The 17,896-nt window shown below is 48.9% G+C and overlaps 1 protein-coding gene across 6 annotated transcripts in view; it reads left to right on the top strand.

Annotated features, from left to right (window-relative positions):
- The first annotated feature begins 2,080 nt into the window (after window positions 1-2,080).
- The window catches only part of PTPN5 (protein tyrosine phosphatase non-receptor type 5), a 63,989-nt gene continuing 48,173 nt past the window's right edge, over window positions 2,081-17,896 (top strand). For 4 of the 6 annotated variants that reach the window (XM_032240956.1, XM_032240953.1, XM_032240952.1 and 1 more), the window contains exon 1: window positions 2,081-2,368. The gene's annotated coding sequence lies outside the window, so the exon portion shown is untranslated. The remainder of the gene's footprint in view (window positions 2,369-17,896) is intronic. The other 2 variants (XM_032240955.1, XM_032240951.1) reach the window with 1 other exon arrangement.

The raw sequence follows: 17,896 nt of genomic DNA, 5'->3' as shown, positions 1-17,896 counted from the left end.
TCCAGGAGTTCAAAGTGCACCTGGGGAAAAAGACAAGGAACCACTATCACAGTAGACAGAAAGTAATGAGGGCTGAGTGTCCCTGAGAATATCGGGAGAAGCAGGTGATATTTAAGCTGGACCTAAAAATTAGTCAAGACATGGAAGGATGGCATTTCAGACTGAACAGACAATGTGAACAAAGGCCTAGAGATGGGAAAACGCAGGGTTTGTTGAAAGAAAAGAGTTGCAAGGTGAGGCTGAAGGACTGGAATGGAAGGGGACTGACGTGGGAGCTGGCAATGAGGCCAGTGAGCCTCAGGGGCAGGGAAGAGAAATAAAAGTCATAGCTGCCATGGAGAAAATGAAGAGGGAGGGCCAGCAACTTTAAACAGAATAGTCACAGCACGTCTCTTAGAAGTGACACGTTGAGGCTGGGCGTGGTGGCTCATGCCTCTAATCCCAGCACTTTGAGAGGCTGAGGTGGGCAGATCACCAGGTCAGGAGTTCGAGACCAGCCTGGCCAACATGGTGAAACCCCATCTCTACTAAAAATACAAAAATTAGCTGGGCATGGTGGTGGGCACCTGTAATCCCAGCTACTCGGGAGGCTGACACAGGAGAATCACTTGAACCCGGGAGGCAGAGGTTTCAGTGAGCCAAGGTGGCACCATTGCACTCCAGCCTGGGCAACGGAGCAACACTCCATCCGAGAAGAAAAAAAGAAGAAGAAGAAGAAGAAAGAAGAAGAAGAAATGACACATTGAAGAGGTAAAGGAGTAACCATGTGACTATCAGGGGGAAGAGTTTCCAGGCAGACAGACCAGCAGTGCAAAGGTCCTGAGGCCACAGGGCTGCCAGGTCGGTTATGAATTTAAAAGGCCAGTGTTACTGTAGCGTGGGAGAAGGGAGATGGTGGTAGAAAGAGAAGTTAGAGTTAAAAGGGAGCCAGCTCCTGAAGGGCCTTGCAGGTCATGATAGGCCTTTAGCTTTCCTTTGGCTGAAATGGAGTGCTAGTGTAGGATATCCAGTAAAGAAAGGACGTGCTGTGACTTAGAGGATCGCTCTGACTGCTATGTAGAGAATAAGCTGCAAGGGGCCAAGGGTGGAAGCTGGGAGACCAGTAAAGAGGCAATTATGGAAATCCCAGAGGAGGGGGAGGATGGTGGCTGGAGCCAGGGTGGTAGCTTTGTGGTGACTCGCCTCTGATTCCCCGTGTAAAAATGGACTTTAGGATCCCTGCCCTGTGTGCAACCCGCAGCCTCAAGCCCGCCCCCATGGGGATGGAAAGTCGGGAACCTCCGGCCAGCGCGGTAACAGCATGGAGAATACGGGATTGTGGGGGGATTGTGGGGAGATTGTGTGGGATTGTGGGGCTCATGGGCAGCTACCTGCGCGTCCGTGTCCCCAGTGCCCACGAGAAAACCAAGACAGGTGCGTGCCCCGCGCCGCACGTCAGGAGAGCAAGAATCCGTCGAGGGAGGGGCTGTCCACTCACTCTTGCTCCCCAGAGGCTGAACAGGGAGAATTAGGAAGAGGGACGCCTCCTCAGAGTCCTAGAACCGGTCCTGGGCACCCGCATTTTGTGCGCCCTGGTATGCGGCCGCTCCGCTGCAGGTGTTAGTATCACGCGGGGTGAGCCACAGCATGCCCCCAGTGAGCCGATCCCCCCAACTCTGTCCCCTTTGTCTCGCTGGCCCCTACTCCCTCTGTCTGCCTGTCTGTCCCGTCCCAGGTTCAGCGCGCATGGCCCTGCTGGGGTCCCTCTGGCTGTCGCCGTAGCCGCGCAGCCCCACCCGGTGCTCCCCAGAGGAGAAAAATCATGAATGAAATGGATGCGGGACTCCCACTCCTCCGCCCTCCCTGTCCAGGCAACCTTGGCGTGGGGGAGCCGCCTGCGGGGACTCCGCGCAGAGTTGCTCGGAAAAAGGAGGCACCTGAGATCGGGTCAGGGGTTAAGGGTCTGGGATCCGGCCCCCTTCGGGCCCGGGAGCAGCCGGATCTCCTGGTTCCCCGCCCCGCCAGCCCCGCCAGCCCTGCGCAATTCCCGGGGAGCGGCGCAAGCCCGCCCGGGGGCGGGGCGGAACCCGGGCTGGGGGGTGCCAAATCCACCCGGCGGCTGCGCCGGCGACTCCGCAGCTGAAGAGCATTTGGTGAGGCGGTCGGGCAAGGGAGCGCGCACGGAGCGCGGGACTGAGCGCCGGGCGGACGGACCGAAGGACGGACGCCCCCGCACACGCAGACGCACTGAGCTCGGCGCGGCCCCCGTCGCACACACACTGGCACAGACACAGGCAGGGACACACGCAGACACACGCACACTCGCGCGCGCACATCCTCCCGCCAGCCTGCCCGCCCGCTCATCTGCGCCCGGAGCCTGCTCTGGCCGGTAAGTGCGGCGCCTCGGTCTGCGCCTTTGTGTGCGGAGCCGGAAGGTGGAGGGCGCGGGTCCCTCCTGAGACGGCCCCGCAGCTGACACCTTCTCCAGCCCTCCGGGCCGAGGAGCCGGCGCCCGCCCCCGCCACGCCCGCGTGGGGCTCCGGGCGCCCCCAGATTGGGGGAGGGGTCCCCCAAGCAGAGGAGGGGGCTCGGCGCTTGGTAAACGGGATGGAGCAGCAGCCACTCCCCACGAAGCTGGTGTACGGTTCTGGGGAGGAATTGGGATAGTGGTTTGGGGTCTGAGCCTCTGCGGCCGGCGGAGGCTGGTGCGCGGCTCTGGGCTGCATCGCCTCTCCAGAGCCTGAAGCCCCTGAGGGAGGTTGGACATCGCCGCTAGCCTGCTGGTCTCTAAACCGCAGCTCCCAGCCTTCCCATCGCTTTGCCTCCACAGACCCTTTAGCTTTAGCCTCCCGCGTCCCACCCTCCCCCAGAATAAAAGCTTAGCGCGCTCCCTTCCCCCAGCATGCCGCTTGTTTCTGGATGAGGCGCAGGCTCCTGCAAAACCAGAGATTGCCCGGGTCAGAGCGTTGGGAGGGCTTGCCTTACCAAGGATCACAGGGCTTAGAAGGTCAGGGCGAAACGAATCTTGGGAACTTATTCAAATCCCTCATTTTACAGATAGGGAAACTGAGGCCCAGTAAGGTGGCTTGACCAAGGTCACCTGAGAGTTAATGGTAAAGCTTGCATTAGAATCTAGGGTCCCTGGGTTTCATATTCATGGCCCCTCCTACAGAACTAGATCCTACCCCCATTGAAGCCCCAGAACCCCAAAATTCCCCTGAGTGTACCACAAAAGTCTAATTCCAGCCCTGCCCCACTTGGAGAGGCAGGTGCCATTCATTTTCTACCATCCTTACTGTGCCACAAAAAAAAAAAGTGGGGGAGCGGAGAGGGGAGGAGGCTTGAATTTGCTTCATTCAATCTCAAAGGAGAGCTCTCATGTCTCTTATGCAAACACTCAAACACTCCGGATTTGGGATTCCTTTTGGGAGAATGAAGAAGCCCTAGACCTGAGATCACATTCCCAGGTGTTAGTGCTGATCCACCCAGGACACACTGAGCCTGAGTATCCTCAGTTGGACTAGGTGATGTGGCATCCCAGGGTTTGTCCTCTTCTCTACTGTGTCCTGACTGCATGCCCTCCCAGTCACCCTTCCCTCCCCTTTAAGGGCCCAGGTCTTCTACTTCAACCAGGCCCCTTTCGTCATCTCTTTGCAGAGGTCCCCACCTCTTTCTCCTTGGGGCTTGTTAAGGGCAGCCTCTTGGTGCTGCTGACAAAGCTTCTGGGGAAGCTTGAGTTACAGTCACCCCAGGTTAGGGTGGTGTCTCAGCACAAGGCTCCCTCAAGGGCAGCTGGCTGTCCCCAGAGCTGAGCCTGATGCCTGGTGCAGAGAGGGTGCCCCGAGAGGTGTGTTGAAGGAGTACAAGCGTAGACGGATGGTGAAGGGATGGAGTCAGTCACCTTGGAGGAGACTCTGGATGGAATAGTTGGCAAGGAGGGCAGTGTTCAGCCTCTAGCGACCTGATGTTCTGGTCTCAAGAACTTCCTTTTTAAAATTATTTTATTTCCATTGGGCTTTTGGGAAACAGGTGGTATTTGGTTACATGAGAAGTTCTTTAGTGGTGATTTGTGAGAATTTGGTGCAGCCATCACCCAAGCAGTATACACTGAACCCGATTTGTAGTCTTTTATCCCTCACCCCCTCCCTCCTTTTCCCCAGTCCCCAAAGTCCATTGTATTGTTCTTATGCCTTTGCATCCTCATAGCTTAGCTCCCACTAATGAGTGAGAACATACAATGATTGGTTTTCCATTCCTGAGTTACTTCGCTTAGAATCATAGTCTCCAGTTCCATCCAGAACTTCCTTTTTGAGTGGGGTGAGGAGATCATCGTGGAGCTGAGCCAGGGTGGCCAATCAGCAGAACTTCAGGGGCTGCTACTGACAATGTAGTCCATATAGATGGCATTGTGCTCCAAGAAGCACTGTTTACACAGACTTCATAATGAATGGTGGCCCTGGGGTTTTGCCATGTAGAGGTTTCTATCTTGAGAGTGAAGAGATCTAGATTCCAGGCCCAGTGTCTTCCTTACTGGCTGTACAATGTCAGTATATAACCCTCTGGGATCTCAATTTCTCCATCCAAAAAATAACATCATTGGATTGATGACATTATGAACTATTTGGCAGTGGAGTGGGGGGACCACTTATTTATATAACTGCTATGAACTTCTTTTGCTCTGTGAAGGAATAATTTCTGACTCAAGGATAATGTATGTAGAGTACTTAGTACAGTACCTGGCATGTAGAAAATGCTCACGAATTGGTAGCTAGTAATTCCACTAGGACCCGGCTTTGTGGATGTACCCTATACTTTTTCCTTTCTTCACATCATCCAAGCACTTGGGATTCTTAAAGCCTCAAAGTCCTCCCCCCTCAAAAATATCCTTTCCCCACTGACCTATTCCTGGACCTAGGGCTCAACCAGCATAAAACATCCATGAAAACTCCCTGGGAGGAGCAACTGTTTATTCAATGTTTATATGTTAGCATGATAGAATTTCCGAATTAATTTGTATATAGTGTCAAAAGCTTTTCCTATACTCTGTCACTTACTCCTCGTAACACATCCATGACATCAACAGTGTTATCCCTATTTTACAGATAGGGAAATTAAGACTTGGATTTTCACTTTATCTAAGGGTGCATACCGTGAAAGTCTCAGATCCAGAGAGCTAGGCCTCCAGCTGAGATGATCTGACTCCAGATTCTGAACTCTTTCTTCTGTGTCATTATTGCCTGTCCTTTCCCAAGACTTGCCCTAAAAAAGAGGCAGATAACCCCTTAAAAACAGTTGAGAAGAAAGAGGAATTTTCTTCTCCTCACAGGTTAGGAATGGCTTCTTGGGGAAGCCAAGTAGCATTCAAACTGGGTCTGAATGATTTGTACTTAGAGGAAAGGAAGAAAACTATTTCGAGGAGTGGAAACAGCATCAGCAGAGGACGGACAGGTGAGGGAGCCTTCTAGGATACATACAGAAACTGCAAAGCAGTTTATTCTCACTGGAGCAAAAAGAACAAGAGTCTTGAGAAAGAAGGTTGGGTAAGGGGATGGCGGTGATGGAGGGGGCACTGACTGCCATGCTAAGGGGTTGGCAGTCTTTAGCTTTTGAGTGAGGGAGAAACATGATCAAACCTTAACATGATGAAACTCACTCTGGCTACCCTATGGAGAACAGATTGGGTGAGGAGAGCCTGTTGGCCGGAAGCCCGGGTAGGAAATGATGACAATGGTTTAGGTGAGATACAGAGAGTATGGACTGGGGGTGGTTGTAGGAATGGTTCGAAAAACAAGTTGATGCGAGAGGCCACAGCGTCACTGAAATTGGTAACTGATTGGATGTAGGCGCTAGCCGGAGGGAGGAGTAAGTGATGGCAGGGCTTTGACACCAAATGGCCAAGGATGCCATTCACAGACAGAGCCCAGCAGGAGGAGGAGTGGAAGGCTTAGGAGTAGGGGCTGTGAATCTACCAGGGACCATCATGATTCCTCCTAAAAAGCTGGTTCATCAAACACCCTAAACTATCAAGAACCAGTTCATCTAGTCATTTATTCACCAAATACTTATAAACATCTGTTACATGCCAAGTTGTTCTAGCCCCTAGGGATACATTGCTAAAAAGACAGCCCAGTCTCTACCGGGGAGACAGAAAATAAAACACAAGCAAAGATAAAATTGTTCAGGTGCTGAGCAGTGAGTGCTTTGGAGAAAAATAAAGTAGGATGAGGGATGACTGGAGGAAGAGTGGAGGAAGAGACTTGCCTTAAAATAGAATTGTCTTTGAGGAAGTGATATTTGAACAAAGACCTGAATGAAGAGACCTGGGGAATGGCATTCTAAAAATAGGAGACCACAGGTGCAAAGGCCCTGGGTTAACCATAGCTTGGTGTCTTCAAGGAACCTGAAGTGTAGCTGTAAAAGATAGACAGAAGGGGAAAATAATAAGGGAAAAGGTGACAGAGTGGGCAGAGCCAATCTCTTAAGGACCTATAGACCTCAGGAAGTTGTATGATGTTAATGAATCTAAGAGAACACATGTCTTGTTCACCTTATATTCTTTGTGCCTAGCAAACCAAGCCTGTCCCTCCACAGTAAATAGCTGAATGAATGAATGAATGAATGTTGGAAATGACCCATTTATGTATAAGACTGCATATCTTGGACTTATATGAACCAATAAATAAAGATGTTATGCCATAGTAAGGGTATAGTAAGCTGTACTGTGATGAAAATAATAGCGCTCAGGTAATTTGAATTCTGTATTGTGACTCAAGTATGAAAATTAGTGAAATCTGCATATTTTATTCAATGCAGCTTGATATTATAAACATTGCTGTTGACTAAGACTAAATAGTAAAACATACCTGAAATAACTAAAACAATGAAAACGATAATGTTTTTGATCTTCCTTCATCCTCCTGCCAGCACAAATACACATCCTTCTGGCTTCATTTCAGATTTTCTCTTGCACTCTCAACCATTTCCTTCGTAGAGGTTTTAAAGAAACTTATCTCTAACACAAAGACCCGTATTTGCAGGACAAGATCTTATCATCTCCAGTAAATTGACAAGATTCCCAAAAAGAGAAGGCAGTGGGGAGGGAGAAATTATTTATAGACATATAAATGCCTCAGGCACCTAATTAATTTTTAAATGGCTCTACAAGTAGAGATGGGAAAACTGGTTGGGCCACGTAAGGGGCTAGGTGACATGCAGACTCAGGCTTAGAATCGCAGGATCTCCGGACCCCTGGTCCAGATTCCATCTGAAGCCACAGGTCTGTCACCTGTCACCTCTAGAAGGTAAAAACTCAGGTCATGTCAAGGGGAAAAAAAAAAAAAAACAACTATAAACTCTTTTTGCTTTTAAGCAGTGTTATCACCAAAAGGCTCTTCCTTATCTTAGGGAATTATGGAAAATAAGATTTCTTTAACATCTTCATCTTTTCCACATCTGGTGAGATATGGAACGAGCATCATGGCCACCAGTGTCTGGTAAAACTTAGAAGTTTCCAAACTCTTAGACAGAGAAAAGCTTTTCCCACTGTGCTGCAGCACATGTAACAAAGTCTGTCTCCTTCCTGGGTCCCCGTTAAAGCAAGTGTGATTCAAGTTTCTATACCTGGGGTGTAGCATGTTGGATGGGGAGGGGATCCTCTCACACCAGATGCAGGAGATCCAATGTTTGCAGATTTGTAAGGAAACAAGCATCTTGGGAATTCCTAACTTTGGGGTAATGTAAGGGATAGACTGTTCACAGCCAAATTTCCTGGTTAGTCAGATAGCAAAATAAAGACCCTAAATTGCCCTCCTTTTTTGTGGTGAGGTGGTTGATTGCAGTCATTAGACATACCAAATCCACATGTGTCTTTCTGAAGAGTCAACATGAAACACCCCCTCACCTCCCATTCTTCTGGAAGCCACCTGGGAGGGATTTATGGGCCTCAGTGGTGACAGCATATGGGCATCTAGAGTCAATGTTGAAGATTCTTGCAAAACTAACAATGTGTATATTTCATCATCTGCCTAAAGGTGTTGTCCAGCATAAATAATAAATTACAGTTGTGAAAATAGCCATACTCCATGCTAGAGAAAAAATGTAAGATGAACCATTATTTTATATGCCCCATCCTGTGTTTTCTGTAGATCTCTATTTTATAATAGTTGAAATTAGTCCACATATGGTTTTATAGCCTGCATTTTTCACTTAACGTTTTGTCATGACTTCTCTGTTTGTACTTGATTGTCTTCCTATCCTCAATGGCTTGCCCCTACTTTATTTAACTGTCTTTATTGTTGCACGTAGTCAATAATGAGCATCTCCAGGCACATAGCTTTTCCATCTCAGAGTCTGAAGGCATCCATCTGAAGCACCCTCAAGAGATAGGATGGGATCAAGGTGGTTAAAGAGGGGTGCAGGGAACAGAACATGTCGTGGTCCTGGGGTCTGGAGTAGAAAAAGAACAGGGAGCTGGGCACAGTGGCTCACACCTGTAATCTCAGCACTTTGGGAGGCTGAGGCGAGGGGAATCACAGGAGTTCAAGACCAGCCTGGCTAACACAGTGAAACCCTGTCTCTAGTAAAAATATAAAAATTAGCCAGGCATGGTAGCACACACCTATAGTTCCACCTACTCAAGAAGCTGAGGCAGAAGAATTGCTTGAACCTGGGAGGCGGAGGTTGCAGTGAGCCAAGATCATGCTGCTGCACTCCAGCCTGGGCAACAGAGCAAGACCCTGTCTCAAAAAAAAAAAAAAGAAAAAGAACCAGGAACCTCAGAGCTGGAACCAAGGAGAGGACGGAGAGGAAGATAGATCATGAGCCAGGGGGTCAAAGTCAAAGTCACAGAGCACTAAGGGTGGCAGAGGGGCGTGCAGCTCTGTCTGATTTCAGGAGGAAGTCTGTCCTTCCAGTGTTCTGTCTGTTTGGCATGGGAGGCTTTTATTAAATTGTGGTAAAATACACATAACACAAAATTTACTATTTTAACCAATTTTAAGTGTATAATTTTGTGGCATTAAGTATATTCACAGTGTTACACAACCATCACCACTGTCCATCTCCAGAACTTTTTCATCTTCCCAAGCTAAATCATTATACTCATTAAATACGAATTCCTCATTCCCGTCTCCCCCAACCCCTAGTGATCTCTGTTCTACTTTCTGTCTCCATGAATTCACCTAGACCGGGTGCCTCATATAAGTGGTGTCAGGTTTGTCTTTTTTTTTTGTCTTGCTTCTTTACTTAGCCTGATGTTTTCAAGGGTCATCTATATTGTATCATATATCAGAATCTCATTTCTTTTCAAAGCTGAATATATTCCATTGTATGGATATCTCGCATTGTTTATCCATTTATCTGTTTCCACCTTTTGGCTGTTGTGAATAATATAGCTATGAACACTGATGTGCAAGGATCTGTTTGAACCTCCACTTTCAACTCTGGGGTATATACCTAGCAATGGAATTGCTGGATCATATGATCATTCTGTGTTTAACTCTCCGAGAGGTGCAAGGTGCATTTTTTAAAAAGGATTTTTGTGTGCCCAGTATGAAGAAGACCACTGAGTGAAGTCTTAGGAGTAGGGAGTCCAGGAAGAAGCTGTTAATTTAAAAACTCAGTGTTGTTTGGGTTCTGCATAGCCCTGGAGGTAACAGAAGAGGGAAGAGGGAACAGAATACAAATGAGTCCGACTCCATTTCTGAAGAATTGTTGTGATTTAGCGGCATTGTGGGTGGAAAAAGAAAGCTCTCAGGAGAGATCTTAGTGGGTGGAATTCATTCAAGCATGCAAGTATTTACTGTACTGTGCATTGTGGTGGACATTAGACCCTCAGCAATCAACCTGACCACAAGGACCCTGCCCGCAAGGAGCTTAACATCTAGTGGAGGTGCTAGAGGAGTCACCTATCAGCAGTGGTCTGTACTGATGCATTCTAGGCTCATCATAAGCGCTCACTCTTACTGAGTGCTTACTACATTATCTCAATCTTGGTTAACAGTTCACTGAAGAGGTTTTCTATTTATCCTCGATTTGCAGGGGAGGAAACAGAGAGCTTGAGTAACTCTGTTTCAGGTATGCTCAACAAGTAAGTGTCAGAGCCGGAATTCAAACCTAGGCAGTAACTGTGTTCTTTAGGGCTGTGGGAACACAGGAGAGACACTTGCCCAGGGTGGAGGTCAGAGAAGGCTTTCTGAAGGGAGGAGTCAGGTGAGTATTTTCGTGCAAGTCCGCTGTGTTCTTCTTTAGCCCATGATGTAAAACAGTAGTAGTAGTAGCCGCAGTAGTGTTCAGCCTTGCTTCCAGTGACTCCAGACTCTCAGGGAGCCCCCTCTCATTGAGACTCCACTTCAGAAGAAAATGATCACTTTTATCATCCTTGATGCTTGTTGTGAGGCAGGGAAGATGGTGGTGAGGCATTGCCTTTTCCCGTTGCCATCTGCTGCCTCTGATACTTCCCTAGCTGGTCAGCATCTGAGGTGCCTCAGAGGGACCTCCTGGAACCCCTCCAGGGCAGCATCAGGCCAGTGAGCTAGAGTTAAGCAAATACGAGGCCTAGGAGTGGCAGTGAAGATCCTGTGTCCACCTTCTGGGCCACATCACTGTCCCAGGATACTCCCACCACCACCAAAGCCCTGTCTTACCAAAATACAGATGTAGCTGGGTCTCTCTGGTGTTTCTATCCTTCTGCGGCTCCCTGTGGCTTGCAGCAGTATTTCTCAACAGGGACCTACTGGCCTTTGGGTGGGAGAGTTCTTTGCTGTGAAAGCATCCCTGGCCCCATCTCCTGTGTATTTGCCTGTAGCACCCTTCAGTCATTATAACAACCAAAAATGCTCACACACGTTCTTCAGGTTTATTTTACAAACAGTCAAATGTACAGATCTTAAGTGTTCAGTGCATTTTAACAACTGCATGAGCGCATGTAACCATCACAAAAATCAAGACTCAGAAGATTTCCATCATCCCTGAAAGTTCAGCAATAATGATTGTTCCCATTTCTATCACTGTAGATGGGTTTTGTATGTTGCTAATCATCATATAAGTGGAATCATACAGTATGTGCTCTTTTGTGTCAAGAAATAGTTTTTGAGAAGCCAGACGCAGTGGCTCACACCTGTAACCCCAGCATTTTGGGAGGCCGAGGTGGGCAGATCACCTGAGGTCAGGAGTTTGAGACCAGCCTGGCCAACATGGCAAAACCCCATCTCTACTAAAAATAAAAAAATTAGCTGGGTATGGTGATTCATGCCTGTAGTCCCAACTACTCAGGAGGCTGAGGCTGGAGAATTGCTGGAACCTGGGAGATGGAGGTTGCAGTGAGCTGAGATCATGCCACTGCACTCCAGCCTGGGTGACAGAGCGAGACTCCATCTCCAAAAAAGAAAAAAGAAATAGTTTTGAGATCCATCCATGCTGTCAAGTTTTCCCTGCTAACTCCTGACACACACAGATTAAATGCCAACTAGAATGACAATACCTGCCTCTGTCCCACTGAGAAAAAATGGCCTATGAGTCAAAGCTAGTATGTCTTAGGCTGATGCATGAAGCCCTCTGCCGTGTGACAAGAGTCCCTCTTCTGTCCACTCTGTGACCACATTGAAGTGCCTCCTCCGCCTGGTATACCTTGCGCTTTCACCTCTCTGGGCCTTTGCCCTGCAGTGTTTGCTGCCTGGCGTGCCCTCTCCTATCTGGTGGACTCCTGCTTGTCCTCCAGGTCTCTTCTGTGCAGCTTCCCAGACTCTATCCTTGTGCCCTCCTGAGTACTCCCATGAGACAGCCTCAGTGGCCCTTAATGCATTTCTCCCTCTACTCGCTAGGCTGAAATCTGGGTGGAGGGCAGGGCCTGGCTCTGAGTTATCTCTATGTCCACCAAGGCTCGGTACAGAGTCTGATATTAAAGAAATTGATAGAAGATTATAGAAAGATTATCTCAGAGACAAACTGGATTTAAAATGCAAAATGTATTCTGAACTGCCCTCTGGAGCCAATAAAAGAAAGGTGGGACCAGTCGCAGTGGCTCACACCTGTAATCCCAGCACCAGGTCGAGGTGGGCAGATCACTTGAGGTCAGGAGTTCAAGCCACCCTGGCTAATATAGTGAAACCCCATCTCTACTAAAAACACAAAAATTAGCTGGGCGTGGTGGCAGGCACCTATAGTCCCAGCTACTTGGGAGGCTGAGGCAGGAGAATCGCTTGAACCTGGGAGGCGGAGGTTGCAGTGAGCTGAGATCGTGCCATTGCACTCCAGCCTGGGCGATAGAGTGAGACTCCTTCTCAAAAAAAAAAAAAAAAAGGTGATCAAAAAAGACAGTCTAATCATCTCCGGCTACAGATGATAAATGTAAACTGAAACTTCCTGCCAGTGAGGCAGAAACCGCCATCCCCTCCTCAGAGGACCTAGCACCATGGGAAGTGGCATGAATGAACACAGAGTAGCGCAGCTCAAGGAGCCAAGGGAAGGGGAGCGGAGATCAGCGATCAGAGTCAGTCATGGAAGGCTGCCTGGAGGAGGTGAGTTCCAAAGGTTTTCAAAGAGTTGTTTGTGTTGAGCTTAGGAGTTGCATAATCAGAGTGTGAGAGCCCTAAAGCATGATTCAAGGCCACCTGGATCATGGGCCTGATCTGTCCTCTCTTGACCCTGGTACTGAGTCTCATGCAGCTGCCCTTCCCTGCTCCTTCACTCCTTTCCACTCATATCTTCTTTTTCTCCCACTTGGTCTTTGCTTCCCATTTTCCTTCTGAATCTAAGTGTAAAGGAAAGAGCTCGGTGTGCATTCCTCTGCCTTCCATTTTTTCTCCTCTGCACTGGGCTTTCTGTCGTGGGGGATAAAGGAGTTCTATCCCTTGCCCTTCTCAGCCTGGGAAGCTTACAGAAGCCAAAGTTATGGACAAGAGAGGCAGGGAGCAGCCCAGGACAGGGTGTGGCTCATTACCAGTTTCCAAGTCACAAAAAATGCTGGGGGAAGGATTCAGCCAGAGGAGAGATCAACACACCCTAGACTGACTCGGGAGGTTTCCTGGAGGAGGCCTGGGCTGAGGTGGGCCTTGGAAGGGAAGGAAACCACAGCACAAAGAGAAGGAGCAGGGAGGCCTTTCCTGGCCAGGCCTGAGCACAGGAAGGTTAAATCAGTCTGGTGACAGGGGGCCTGGTGACAAGCTGGAGCCCACAGCAGAATGTGGCAGGAGCTAGGAGCGCCTCTAGGAGCTGAGAGCCTAAGGCAGAGAGGCAGGAGGGAGCATGGCTGGGGGCAGGCGGTTGTCATGGCAGAGGAGGAGTTGGGAAACCCTGTGAAGTGGAGTTTCCAGTTCTTTTACCCACCCTTTCCTAGGGCTCTGGGTCTGCCCTGGGGTCCTGGAAACAGCCTGGAGCTCTCCAGAGGGCAGAGGGGGTTCTCCTCAGAAGGCCCCCTCATCCTCCAGCTGCTGTTGCCTGCATTGTTCTCATTAGCTCCAGGAACACCTGACAGAGCCTGAGGAAATAGGAAGCAGACCCTTGGAGCTGATGACACTGCCTGGTACAAAGAGCAGGAGTGTCTCCCGTATAAGGTTGGCTTGGAGGGAGACAGGAATTGAAGCTTTGAGCCAGGTCAGCAGGAATATGGAGGAGGAGGCCTGCCCCAGGACTGCTGAGCTCTCTCTATGTACGGTCCTCACTTCCCAGGCTTCATCACAACCCTGCAGCTCTCATCGCTGCCATGTTAAATGGGAGGAAACTGAGGCTCAGAGAGATTAGGACACCGGCCCAAGGCCCCATGGGGAAAAAGTGGCAGAGCACAGCATTTCAGCCAGGCCTCTCTGCCTCTGAATTCATCCTTTCTCCGGAGGACCATGGTTCCCTTACAACGTGTGATGTCAGAATGGTCCATCTGTCGTGCTTTGAGGAATTCAGCCCGTGACTGAGGACCTCTGTTGACAGCCTGCCCTGGGCCCAGGTTTCCAGCTGTCCACTGGCACAGGGCAGGAAGAGGATCAGCCATCCTCGGCCCAGGACCAGGCCCCGTCCTGTGTTCTCCATTGTCCACCTCAGCAGGACCAGGTACCTGCTCTCATGTCAGTCCCTCACCTCTTTAAGTGCCTGTAGCTCCTGCAGAGTGAGCTCATGATGTCTTCACCGGCTTGTCTCAAAGGGCTAATGAAGTAAGGTACTGAGAAGCATGTGGCACACAGTAGGTATGCAGCTGCTATTTATTAAATTTGAATTCAAGAGGTCAGGCTCCTTTTAACCTTGACTCCTGGTCCCACCTGGATATTTTTTCCTAGTTCCCACTCCATTTTTTTTTCCTGGCAAAAGACCCTCAAATCCAGCTAATGTTTCCAAACCCAGCCTCTCTGTATCTTCCACTCCAGGCCCTGCTTCTGACTCAGTTTGTCTGACTCTTCCACCAAACCCAAAGATGCTGAGATCTTCCCAGGTTGCAATGACCTGAGCCAGGCCTGAGCACAGAAGGGTTAAATCAGACTCGGGGCAGGAGCCCTAATGAGAAGCTGGAGCCCACAGCAGGGTGTGGCAGGAGCTAGGGGCCCCTCTTGTTGCAGGTGGGAGCAGACTGAACTTTGAACTTCAGCTCTCTCCTCTGTGAGCACATCCAGGCCTGTGAGAAGGAGCCTTATAAGCAATGAGGAGCAGAGCAGATGCCAGAAGGGATCATCATGGACCATGCAGAGCAGGGCACAGCTACACTGGCAGCCCGGGCCCAGGCGGCATCAGGGAAGTCTAAGGATGAAACCAGAGGCATGAAATAGCGTGTGATTGGGGTGAGTGTGTAACCAACACAGGCTAGGCCAGAATTCTAGTTCCAAGGATTCTATTAGACCATTCTTGCATTGCTGTAAAGAAATGCAGCGGTTTCTTTATAGCAATGCAGGAGACTGAGTAATTTTTAAAGAAAAGAGGTTTAATTGGCTCATGGCCAGGCTGTACAGGAAGCATGGCACTGGCATCTACTTGGATTCTAGGGAGGCCTCAGGAGGCTGACAATCAGGCAGAAGGCATAGAGGATGCAGGCACATCACACAGCGAAAGCAGGAACAAGAGAGTGAGTTGGGGAAGGTGCCACACACTTTTAAACGACCAGATGTTGTGAGAACTCATTATCATCAGGACAGCACAAGCCATGTGGGATTGACCTCCATGACCTACCAGGCCCCACCTCCAACACTGGGAATTACAGTTCACCATGAGATTTGGGGGGGGACAAACAGCCAGACTATATCACAGAGGGAAATGGGAGAGCTGCAAGAGTGGGCGAGGCCTAATCCTAGAGGGCAGAGACTCTGCCTACCAGGGCAGAAGGCCAGTTGCTGGGGTTGGGTCAGTGTCCAAGCCAGGTAGGCAACAGTGAGACTGAGTTAAAACTCTAAACAGTAATACTGGCTAACACAGAGCATGCAGTGTGCCATGTGCTTGTCTGAGAGCTTTAGGTTTACTCCTCACAACTGCGTTCTGACTTCGGTTCTCCTGGTCGTCTATTTTAAAGATGAGGAAACTGAGGCACAGATTGAGCAAACCTCCGGACCTCTGCTAAGGCTGGCTGCATGACTCTTCACATTCATAGCTTGAAATCAGTCATGGTGGGAGCATTTACACCATGAAAATTGGCAGAGGGCACAAATCAGGGCTTTGCCTTTCTCTTATCTTTTGTTTGTTTGTTTGTTTGTTTGTTTTAAGAGACAGGGTCTCGCACTGTCACCTAGGCTGGAGTGCAGTGGTGCAATCATAGCTCACTGCAACCTTGAAGTCCTGGGCTCAAGTGATCCTCCTGCCTCAGCCTGCTGAGTAACTGGGACTATAGGTTTGTACCCCCTTGCCCAGCTCACACTTTATTTTTTTGGTGAGATGGGATCCCACTATGTTGCCCAGCGTGGTCTTGAGCTCATGGCCTCAAGTAATCCTCTTGCGTCAAACTCCTAAAGTGCTGGAATTACAGGTGTGAGCCACCATGCCTGGCCTACATTATTCTTTTTTAATTCTTGCATAATATTCTGAATAGCTTATTTCATCTTGCTCCCAGTGATACAGCAGTTCAGTCCAGTAAAGAGACATTCAAGAACCAGTTTACCAGCACACCACAAGATTCATCCCAGAGCCTTCATGGACCTCATCCATGGGAGAAGAAATGCTATATTAACTGGGAAACAGGCAAAGCCTGAAACACAAGAAGATGACAATTAACATTTTTAGGAGCTTCCTAGGCCCTGTTCTACACATTCCATGCATCTCATGTAAAGACTTTGTGTGAAGATCAACATTTATTCAGTCTCCATCATAACCCTCTGATGTGTAGACGCACTTATCCCTGCTTCACAGATGAAAAAACTGAGGCACAGAGAAGTCAAAGTCTTGCCCAAGATCAGGCTGCCAGTGGGAGAGCCTTGATTCATATTCGGGCAGTCCAGAGCCAAAGCTTATGTGTTTACTACTTTTATGGTGTTGTTTGTTTTTGAGATGGAGTCTCACACTTTCACTCAGGCTGGAGTGCAGTGGCACGATGTCAGCTCATGGCAACTTCCGCTTCCTGGGTTCAAGAGGTTCTCCTACCTCAGCCTCCCAAGTAGCTAGGATTACAGGCACCTGCCACCACGCCCAGCTAATTTTGTGTTTTTAGTAGAGATGGGGTTTCACCATGTTGGCCAGGCTGGTCTCAAACTTCTGACCTCAAGTAATCTGTCCACCTCGTTCTCCCAAAGTGCTGCCCACCTCAGCCTCCCAGGCATGAGCCACCATGACTGGCCTTTTATGGTGTTTTTCATGAGCCATTTGTAAATGCTCAAACTCTACCCCAGTTTTTTTTTTTTTTAAAAAAAACATTTGCCTGGTTCTAGATATAGTATTAGACATGGGAAACAGAAAAGTCCCGTATTGGAGGCTGTAAACCTAGTGATTTAAATAAAGCCTGGGTTGAGATAAACTGAGTTTGAAGCCTGGTTCTGCCACATACCAACTGTATGACCTTGAGCAGGTGACTTAGTCTCTCCAAGTCCCAATCTCCACGTGTAAGTGGAGGATGACTGTTTACCTCATAGGGTTATAGTGAGAAGTGAATGATGTCATACATGTGCAGTGCTTGGCATGGGATCCAGCACACAATAAGTTGGCAGTAAAAGGAAGCTGCGGTGATCATAGACTACAGGTTTATGTCCAGGTAGCTCCGTGTGAGGCAGGGAGACTGGCATCAACAGATAATGACCATATGGGGAGGTAAGAACAGAAGACAGAGTACCCAGTTCTTCCTAAGGGAATCGGAGGGGGTTCTATTGAGGAGGTGATGTTTGAACAGAGTCTTAAAAGGCAAATAAGAGTTTTCCAAGCATAGAAAGGAAAAGGGGGATTTTCCAGTGGAGGGAAAAGTGCATCCCAAGGCATTATAGGTAGGAGCGAGCAAGTAACCGAACGGAAATACCAGAACACACCCAGGAGAGGTGTGATCACGCCTTCTCGTTTGTGATTGCCTGTTTTCTCCCTGTAAATTAAACTGCATACCTAGGAGCAGGTGCAGGAAGAGGGAGCAGAATGGAGTGTTTTCAGAGTCTTAGAGAAGAGAGGATCAGACCAGATGACCTCTGAACTCCAAAATTCAGCCTTTTGATCATCTTTTGGGCTCCCAACCACTGCACCATTTATTATCAGATAGGACCATCCACAGCATCAAATCACAGCTGAACCTGGACTCTGTCAATAATTGGCTCAGGCCAGATCCGCCCTCCATGCTTGAAGATTGCCCTCCGTGGACGAAGGCCTGTTTCCCTGATGCTGTGAGTGCCTTCTGCTGGTTCACTGCCATTCCACCCTCTGCCTCATTAAACCCTGACCAGCCCGGAATTGAAGCCTGACCTCTAAGGAAAGACCCTTAGAGGTCATCTCATTCAGGCCCTTTGGTTTTCATTGGGACTGCTGAGATTCAGATAAAGGAAAT

This window comes from Sapajus apella, unplaced genomic scaffold, assembly GCF_009761245.1.
Source record: "Sapajus apella isolate SASKATOON/1434 unplaced genomic scaffold, GSC_monkey_1.0 scaffold47, whole genome shotgun sequence".
Classification (NCBI taxonomy): Eukaryota; Metazoa; Chordata; class Mammalia; order Primates; family Cebidae; genus Sapajus; species Sapajus apella.
The sequence above is the reverse complement of the archived record's forward strand: the minus strand, read 5'-3'. Positions and strand labels throughout refer to the sequence as shown.